Source organism: Arachis hypogaea, chromosome 12 (assembly GCF_003086295.3).
Source record: "Arachis hypogaea cultivar Tifrunner chromosome 12, arahy.Tifrunner.gnm2.J5K5, whole genome shotgun sequence".
NCBI lineage: Eukaryota > Viridiplantae > Streptophyta > Magnoliopsida > Fabales > Fabaceae > Arachis > Arachis hypogaea.
Genome location: NC_092047.1, coordinates 119,924,165 through 119,935,121, shown reverse-complemented (window position 1 = coordinate 119,935,121; position 10,957 = coordinate 119,924,165). Strand labels below are relative to the sequence as shown.

Genomic DNA, 10,957 nt, shown 5'->3' with positions numbered 1-10,957 from the left:
TGGTTTTAGCTTGGGATTGCGGTTTGAGGGATATTATATGTGAAACGGATTGCCTTGACATTCTGCCCATCATGCATGAGCTTACAAGTGGGTATTCATCTGAAGTAACAGATTTGGTTCACAAGATTCAGGAGCTTTTATCTCGTCCTTGGCTTGTTCACGTTGAATGGGTGTCCCGAGAAGCAAATAGAGCTGCGGATTGGATGGCTAAATATAGTGCCAAGAATAACTCTAATCATGTTATTTGGTCTGAGCCTTGTGTTGATCTTCAACGAATCATCCGCTCGGATTTAGGATAGTTTTTGCTTTGTTTCTTTCCTTGTTTAGACACCAAAAAAAATCTCATGAATAAAAGATATAATCCCTTTCTAAAGTAAACAAATTTCCTCTTCCAAGTAAAATTCTCTCAAAAACTTCAAATCAAGAGCTTTTTAATTGTACAATTGAAATTTTATTTATAACAAGAGGGAATATTTATATTATTGAGCCACCCCAAAATTATTGCTCAAGATCCATAGGAACATGAAAGTTTGCTAACTAATTAAGATTTTAATTATTTAGTTAGTCCAACAGCAAAAATGCGGTCAAAAACCTGAAAACGTCATTCGCTTGTAAAAAAGAATGCAATTTGCAAATCTAAAATTTCAAGCATCATTCATTATTCATCATTAAAACATTGTAACATGTTAAGAATCTTATGCTATTAAATTGAAGAAATCAAAGCACTACTATTCAGCAAGATTGTCAGGCAAAATCGTCGACATATCTTGGGATTCCTCCAAAAATTTTATTCTTTAATGAAAATGACAGCAAATAAAACCATTTAGTATTTTAAAAAAAAAATCTATTTTGTGGCCTAATGGCACATATTAAATTTATAAATTAAAAAATATTAAAAAATAAAAAATTTAAAATTTTAATATATTTATTTTATATTTATTAAATAAAAATATTTAAAATTTTTTATTAATGACAAATTTATTAAGATGTTCAGAACATTGATCATGCTTAATTTATATATCTTCACACATTATTAAATTACTAATATCTGTTTCGGAGGCTGCAAATTAAAGCACACCTTCTTAATCACGCTTTGAATTAATTTAAAATTTTAAAGCCAATAACGTGGATGATGTTATTCATATACTATATAGTTCTGACTTCTGACAATCCTAAATTCCTCTTCAATTTTCATTTTTTTTAAAATAAAAAACAAATTGTTTAATTAAAATTAGTTAGTGCTAGCGTTGTGTCAATAATTAGAAAGTATGTTTTAGGGTGAATAATGCCAGCTTTTGAAAGAGAAAATATATCTTTTTAATTAGGAGATAGATGAGATCAAGTAAAAAGATTAGTACTAATGAAATTAAATTATTAATTAATTAATATATATTTGAAGGTAAGTGTTGGATTTCTTTCTCCCACTTCAAGTTTGCCGTACAGTGATGTCTTAAGGATCAGTTCTTTGTGTGATTTGTGCCCTTCACTTTAGGGTATCTGTCCTCCAACATGAAAAAAGGGTTTGGCTTGTGGAATGGGACAACTAGCATCACCACTACATTTTTCATCAAAAAATATTGTACATTTGATTTGATTCCTTAATAAAGTTTATTCTAGATATAATAGTTTTTTATTTTTTTAATTTTATTCTATTTTTATCCTTATATTATTAATTAGTATCTAATTTATTATTGGAAATTAAAATTTTTCCCTATTAAACTTGCTTAATATTAACTTAGTGTTTATGCTTTGAATATTTACATCAAATTTTTTATTCTTTCATTAAATAAATAATTAATTATTAATATATGATTTATGTAATACTAACTTTATAGGTTAAGTACGATTTTGGTCTTTAAGGTATAGGTCGAAATTTTTTTCGTCCCTAATCTTATTTTGCATACAAAATTGTCCTTTTATTTAAATATTAAAAGTTTGGACCAAATTATTAAGAAAATAAAATAAAAAAAAAGAGTGTTTGTGCTTCTCTAAAGAGGGAAGGGAAGAAGAAGGGGAGAGGAAGGAAAAAGAAGAAGTTATCCACGATTTACCTCTACCTCTACTTCTGCCGTCACTTTCGTATGATTTTGGTCCTTGAGTTAAGGATGATTTTGAAACCAAGTTAAACCTTAGGGATAATTTTGTATGCAAAAAAAATATTGGAGACGAAAAAAAATTTTCGTCCTATACTTTAAGGACCAAAATCGTACTTAACCATAATTTTATTAAGCATCTTACATAGTTTGCATAATATCTTTTAGTTCAACAAAACAAAAATTAATTTATCGCAAATTTAAATTTTATTTAAAAATTTTCAATTTGTCCTAATTAATGAGTTGCTACATATTACGTATATATATAGAACGAAATTTAAATTACCAATAATTATTTTAGCATATTAGTGAGTTAAACACTACTTGACTAATCAAAGTTTGTTAATTTTATTTTGTGTTTATTTTATTCTAAAATGATTTTAAAATTTAATATTTGATACCATTTGAAAGTTAAAAATTAGTTTTGAAGAATATTTATTTTATAAAAAAAGTATAAATATGTAGAAAACAATATTTATAGTAAAAAAGTGCAGGCATATAGATAGAGAAGCTTGATAGGCCCCCAATCTCAGCATGCAAGAAAGTTTCTGAGAGCAATCAAATGTCACGTTATATGAGATGGGAGAAGAGTGTTGAGAGTTGAAAAAGTGCATCATCAATGGAAGATGAGAGTAGAGAGGTTGTATTGTTAATAACATGGTAGAGCCAAGCTACATATGCTATGTACAACCTTATTTGGCAAAATCTTAAATTCAATTCCAGAAAGTCACCATTTACTCACACTTCTTTTTTGCCTTTTATTTGACTTTGACTACTTGTTGCCCTGCAAAGTTATTTCTTTTAGGGATACGTTTGTATTTTGAGATTGAAACTAAGAAATTGAAATTGATTATTGCAAATTAAAACTTCAGTTTCGGATATAAAATTTTAGTTTTTTTAATATTTTTAAAAACTGAAGATACATGAAAATGAATTTTTTAGGTAGTGTTTTTAAGAGGGATAAAAATTGAAAATTTGAGATTAAAAGATAGAGACGGAGAGACAGAGACTGAAATAAATTTTAGTATTGTGTTTGATGTAAAATGAGAGATAAAAACTGAAATAAAAATGAAACTCTAATTTAATTTGTACAAAGAGTAAAGTTAAAATTAATTAATTGAAATGGAAGTATTTTAAGTATAAAATGTTATTAAAGTTTTAGATTTTAGTCTCTATCTCTAAAAATTTCAGTCTTCTATGTCTTCACTTTTTTAGATGTACTGAAATACTTGAAATTTTAGGAACAGAGATTAAAATTTTAGTACTAGTTTTTGAACTAATAAACATGATATTAAGTTTTAATTTTTCAATTTCCGATAGTTATTCAAAACAAACGCTACCTTAGTGATAAATCGGAGACTAAAACTTTAATAATATTTTTTTAAAATATACTCATTTAATTTTTTTAAATTTTAAATATACTCCTTAATCTTTATATTTATCTTAAACTAAATATAATATTGTGACGACATAACTTTGTCTTATATATTTTATACTAAAGATAATACAAAATTTTAATTTAGTTTATATTTTTTAGTCTCTGTCTCATAGTCACTCTTTCAAATGTGCCCTTAGCTTCTTCCTCTATTATTTATATAATTTTGACTAAACTTGAGGAAGAACAAAGTAATATATTCAAGAGTAAATTATCAATTCTTTTGTTATAGAGAATTTGAAAATATAAACTAATTTGATGTTTATTAAAAATTGGATTAACTCAATAAAATTATCTAAAATTAGTAGTTTTTAATCCAGTAATTTTATCAAATGTTTTGAATAATTTTATCGAATTAATATAAACTTTATGACTATCGAATTAGATTTACATTTTTTATAGTTAAAATTCTCAATATTAATTTTTTTATAATAAAAAATAGTAGTTTAATTTTTAACTTCAAGATTGGAATATATATATATATATATATATATATATTATTCTTTGATGGAGTAGTTATTATTCAATATAATATTCATTGTATATTTCCATGTGGCTTTGTTTTGCTGATTTAATTTGAAGCAACCGCGCGAGGAGGATGGAGATTATTAGAGAAGCATTCATTATTGTGGCATTTCTCTAATTTGCTTATGATTAAATAATAGTTAATATTTAATATACATAATTTTCTTATAGAAGTCAACAACATGCTTATGCTTATTTTCTTAATTAATCAACATTTGACGAAAAGTGATTCAATTCGATTAATCATTCTTGTTATTCCATAATATTTGATCAATTAGTTAGAAGCTGAAATACTGAATTTGCGGATTGACTTAGTGGCACATGATTGATTTCATTTGACTAATTTTATTTAGTTTTTAACCTACAAAATAATAACAAACTCATGCATTATTCAACCCTCGTTGAATATTCAAACTTTTGGAGTTGGAAATCACTTTAATTTATTAATTAAATCTAACAATCTAACAATGTACGTGTATAAAGAATGTCGGTGTAATTATATACTAAGTATTACTATTAAGGTTGATTTTAGTGATTAAGCTAATGTTTGTCTATATATGATATTCCCATTATCAACTACTTGTAGTTATATTGACTTTTGTACATGTTTACACACATAAGGGATTAGTTAATTAGTTTTACATTTACATATAGGGGATAATTTTTTTTTTTTGTTCTTTTGAATTTTGAAATATATATATATATATATATATATATATATATATATATATATATATATATATATATATATATATATATAGGTCAATTTTGGAATCTTCATTTTTTTTCTTAAACTCCTATAAAAGAAAATTTGGTGTTACGTAGATAACCTGAGATAGGTGGATTGGATTTGAAAGATTGGTCCAAGTATTAATGGAAGGTGGTCTCCGATTTCTTCACATTCGGGAGCCGAAGTCCGAGTTGTGTATTTAAAGAATGGGGATGGTATCTGTAAAGACACTCCGATACCTAAGTAAGCGAGGAGTTCAGCAGGTTTAGAGAATATTGGAATTTAGAGATACTTGAGAGGTGTTAGGGTATATATAGTGGTGATCCAATAACCACTGTTAGAGTAGCTCCACTTCTAAAGCTGGATAACCGTCCATTTATCTTAGAGTTGTTGAGATATTGCTCTTAGAAGTGGCAATCGCTACTGCAGCGGCACGTGAAGTGGCACAAGCCCCCTCAGTGCCATCGCCTCACTGTATGGCGCACCCACGCTCATAGTCGTCGTCACAATTGTCACATTGCGGAGCTTCATCGTGGCGGCGAATGACCCGGTGCCGCCACCGACATCGAGGCCCAGCCGGATGACTGACTTTACGGACTTGGCAATCTGGAAGAGCTGCGAGATCGGGAGATCGAGGTCGGTCTTGTAGGTTGTGAACTTGGACGAATCGGAGGAAGGGTTGAAGCCTAGGTTAGGGTTTTGGCGGTGGAAGCAATTGAAGGATTTACAAGGGTAATGGTCCCAAATTACAGAAGAATCGGAGAGTGAAAAAGGGAAAGGGTCTTGAGGGATAGGGCATGAGGGTTTGTGCGGCGCGGTTTGGAAGAAGCGGCGGCGGAGAAGGGGTGACAGCCCCGGAGGATAAGAGATTCGGCGAGGTCGGAGTCGGAGGGGCAAAGGGATAAGGGAGTGTAGGACATATACTTGTGGAGGTGGTCAGGGTGGTTGTGGCAGGAAGAGGCTATCGGGTTGAGGTGGGAGTATCGGGTTGAGGATTAGGACATCACACAAAACGACGTCGTTTTGAACGATAGGAACTTATGTTTCTATTTTTCAAAAGCTCCATTCCACTAACGTGCCACGTGGAAAGCCATGATGCCAGGTAAGCAGAAGGGGAGCCACGTCAGAGGGCTGGCAATTCATACCCTACCCGCGGGTACCCAACCCGGTCCAACCCGTTCGGGTAGGGTAGGCTTCTACCCTACCCGCAACAGGTAGGGTAGGGTACAGTCCGGTATGCCTGCGGGTAGGGTAGGGTACGGGTTTAGGGTGTACCCTACCCTACCCTACCCGCACTTTATATATAACACATATTTTATAAAAATTTCTCTATATAGTGAAGGAAGTAAGAGTTGAACCCACAACCTTTCTTATATAATGACTTATAATAAGTGAACAATCACTAAACTAGTTAGTTAATTTAGTAATTTAGAGCATTAGTTTTTTATTTTTTATGTTATTAATACGTATAAAATTCGAAATAATTGAATTTTATGTTTACTTTGAAAAAATTTGATATTTCTGCGGGTAGGGTAGGGTAGGGTAGGGCTTAGAATTTTAGGGTGTGGGTAGGGTTAGGATTGAGAGATTCTCAACCCGCGGGTAGAGTAGGGTAAAGTTTTAATGAAATTTTCAACCCGCGAGTAGGGTTAGGGTAGGGTCCAAACCCTACCCTACCCTACCCATTGCCAGCCCTACGTCAGCCTTTTCTGTTGGGTCTGATGGTGGCTTATGAACGGGGGGACTGATCCGTCCAACTTTTAAAAACGTCAGGGACTTAAAAGTATTTTTCAATGGTCAGGAATTAAAATGTCTACGAAGTAAAAAGTCAGGGACTAATTTATCTTTTTCTCTTCTTTTATTTGCTTGAGGATTGTACCAAATTACCCCATCTAATAAAATTCACTATATCTTTAATTAAAAAATCCCACTAAAATAAATAAATCATTTTAGCAAAAAAATAATAAAGAAGGAGGGTATAGCCTTTAAGTAGCATTGTCTTGTGATAATTAATTATATTAAAGTCCAAGGTAACATAAACAAACTAAATAGAAGACACAATATATCACAAAACCTAGCTAAACATTATATTTATTATTTTGTGATTTGGCCCACTATATAGCTAGATATATATAGGATGATGAAGAATCCCTCTAGAGCTTGGATTTGTAGGACATTAGAAAAACAAGGAGACAACATAAGATACTATATAAGTATAAGATAAGGGTTTTCACATTGCAATTTGAAAGCAATTTAATTTAATTTAATTTTTGTCAATCAATTCCCTTGTCTTGAGCGTTGCATAAGTAAAGAAGTAAGGTATATATGGGTATGATGATATAGGCATGACACTTAGCCCTAATAAAAAAATTAAAGATGTCAAACATTCAATGGAAGAAATGAAATAAAATACTATTGGTAGGGTTATTATTAATTAAAATATATAGTTTGTATTTAATTTGTAAAATATTCCAAATTAAAGATAAAGAGGGGGTCGGTGATCGAACTTCCATGAAAAGACACCATCAAGTTTAACAGCATAATCATATCATGTTTGCTTATAATCTGCCAAATTTGGGGGAGAAAGATAAAATGAGATTGAAGAAAAGTCAAAAAGGAGATAAGGTTAATAACTAATCAATTTAATTTATGTCTTTTTTTGAAAAAAAAATTATAAGCGAATTTTTCGCCTATAAATTACCAATATTGTAGTGATTGGACTTTCCCACATTGGTAAAAAAATTGAGGAATTTTCAACAATTTTATAGTAGAATAAATGATAACAAATTACCATTGAGGCTTTATATATTTATATAATTAATTTTAAATATAGTTTAATTTGAGTTGGTTAAGTTATTAAATATTAATTTATTTATTCACTTAAGTAAGTATTAATAGTTCGAATTTGATTTTATATATATAATAATTTATTGATTACTGAGTAGAAAAATATTATGAAAAGCTTAAAAAAAATAAATCTGATTATATTATTAATTATCAGAATGCATGAGATTTTGATGGAAAAAAAATTGAAGACATGGAGTAAATGTCTTGTAATAGAATATTTCAGGATAAGAAGAAAGTAGTAGAAAAATTTAAAGTAACGAATTTAATACATCGAAAGATTTTTATAACAAATATTATAAGTTTAGTTTTTAAATGAGTTTTCTTAAGACATATAATTTATATCTAAATAATTTTATGCAAAGATCTAATTTATGTTATTTATATAAGGTGGGGTAAAAGGGATTAAAGCTTAATCCACAAATCAAATACAACAAATACTCAAGTGTCCACTCATCAAATAATACCCTCTCTCATTCCAAAGAGAGGTGTGCTTTGTGACACTAATCATGCCACTACCCCATTGTCTTTATTGTGGTAATTAATTACTTTTTAGCCTTTTGCACCATTTTAATTTGCTTGGATTTTCAAACATAATTAGATAGAGATCGCATGCATGATCTTATATTATAATCTATAAGTTGTTCACTTTGAAATATCTTTTATAAAGAAAATAACTGTGATGCTCTCTGGGTTAATGAGTTGTTGCATGCATAAAAAAGAATTTAAACTCTTAACACTTGCTTAAGCGGACGAGTGAGTTAACCACTCGATCAACTTAAGTTAGTTGAATATAAGTCATATTTGATATTTAATTTTATGCACTGTAAAAGATTATTTTAATGTAATTATTAAGATTAGTGTAATTTATCAATAAATTAAAATGATTAAAAATTTAATTATATTATATCAATACAAGATTAGTTAATTAATATTAAGACATAAAAAAAATCATAATACGTTATTTTTTTTTCTAATATACGAAGATAAATAAAAAAAATTAAAATATCACCATTTAAAAAAAATTCATACGTATAAATGAAAATTGGGAAATATGCATGAATATTCTTGACTTGATTATCTCCGTTTAATTAATTGACCTATGGCTATGAATGTTTTCCCCTTAAGAATACAAATATATTTATTATATTCTTCAATTAAGAAGTAAAAATTAACAGAGACATGAACCTCGTTCTTGGTGTTTATTATTATTTCTTAATTCGTTTAAATAAATCAATATAATAGCCACTTGGGTTCACATCATCAACTCGGTTTCCATAAGGGTTGACAATGCAAGTAACTGATTCAAAATCCCAATTTCACAAACTTGCCATTCCATCCAATGATCCAAACTTTATATAACAAGAGATGCCTTTCTGAATCACTAATTTTAGTAATTTAATCAATAATAATTAAGGGCCAATTTGTACATTGATTATTATTTCCCCTCAGATAATTAGAGGCTACTTTCTAGCTTTAATAATTCATTCTTAGCATTTTTTCCCCTTTAATTTGATAAAATTAAATGGCTGTGCACTAATGGTGACAACTATATATTAATTATCACAATCCTAGCAGTTTAGGGTGACAAATCTTATCGGCAAGATTTGGATTGTATAGCAAAATTTCTACCAACAGACATGCATGTACTAATGTAATAAATTAATTGTTTATTATGAAAACAAAGAATAATAAAGATTATATTATATATATAACTATTTGTTATAATATTTGAACCATTGTATAAGTTTTACTAAAATTTTTTTTTACCTAATTTTCAATAGCATAACAAATCCAAGTCTCACGAAATGTATGTATGTATTTCTCAAATATGATTATAGGAATAAAATCTTTTCTATAAAATTATTATTTCTTTAAAAATTTAAATATATTTAAAATATATATATATATAAATAATTATATTTCTAATATATTTTATCTCACAAAAGTCTTTTTTAAATTTGTCATAAAATTTTTATCTCAAAAATTTAAACTAATAAAAATAAACATATAAATAATTATATTTTTAGTACGTCTTTTATGTCTCTTTAGAGAAGTTAAACCCTAAAGTAGTCTCTAAGATGAGATTCACAAAATGCATTGATTTGATTTTTGACTTATCAATTGCACCGTTTAGGTCCTTGATATTATAAAAATACACCAAATTGATCTCTTACCTTATTTTTGGCCATTTAGACTTACCGCCGGCATTGACATGGCAAATCAATGTCATGCTGTATACCACGAAACAACGTCGTATGGTTTTTGTCGTCGTTTAATAACAAGTAATAGTTAAAACTTTGTAACCTCGACGTTTGTGATCACTTCTTCGTCTTCTTTTTCTTTTCTTTTTTTTTTCTGAACTTAAACACTCTGCGCGACAAAATTTTTTGGTCTGTAACTATTGATACGATGTTCTGAAATTAGTTTCTTAAAAATTAAGATAATAAGATGAGGTACATAAATAATTATATTTATAATAAATTTACGTAAATTTTACATAAATTTTTTTATTTACCTTATATTAACTTTTTTTTTATTTTTAGATCAACAAAAACATATCTTTCTTCGTATATATAAACAAAATAGGAATAAGTATTTTTTTGTCCCTAATGCTTAGGGTCAAAATCGAAACCGTTCTTAACATAATTTTTTATTTAGAATCATCCTTAATATTTTATTTTCGTATTAAAATCGTCTTTTTTAATAAAATTTTTAATTTTATTACTAAATTACCCATATTCTAATAAATAAAAAATATAAAATAAAAAAGAAAAGAACGCGAGGGGGGAGGGGAGAAAGGAAAAGGGGAAAGGCGCGAGGGAGGGGGGAAGAAAAGGGAAAAAGGAGATGGGGAAGGGGAGGGGAGAGGGGACGGCGCCGGTGAAGCTTGGAGCCGCCGTCGCCGTCGCCATCGGGAATCACCATTTATCCCACCGTCATTCCCTTTTAAACAACACAACCTCAACAGCTTTGACAAAAACCCAAAAGAAAGAAAGAAAGAAGAAAGGAGAGAGGAGCTGTGACGGGGGAGAAGAGAAGAGGGAAAGGAGATGCGCCGGCGCTGCTAGGGTTCGCCGCTACCGTTGCGTCGTCATCAGGCCTTGAAGAGAGACCACGCCGCTGCGCTGTCACTGCCGATTCGCCCATGAGCTGCCATCGGGGAAGCAGAACAGCGAAGAGAGGGAGATGCGCGAGGAAGGAGAAAGGACGAAGCGCGAGGCGGTGACGGAAGGGGAAGAGGCACGGGCGGCGCCGATGGTTCTACTTCGGCTTCTGCGCATTTGGTTCTTCTTCTGCATCTACTTCTGCATCTGCATCTGCATCTGC

At 30.0% G+C, this 10,957-nt stretch overlaps 1 pseudogene; it reads right to left on the bottom strand.

Moving 5' to 3' along the window:
* Positions 1-5,164: 5,164 nt before the first annotated feature.
* On the bottom strand, positions 5,165-5,769 carry LOC140176914 (probable methyltransferase At1g29790; annotated as a pseudogene).
* Positions 5,770-10,957: the final 5,188 nt, after the last annotated feature.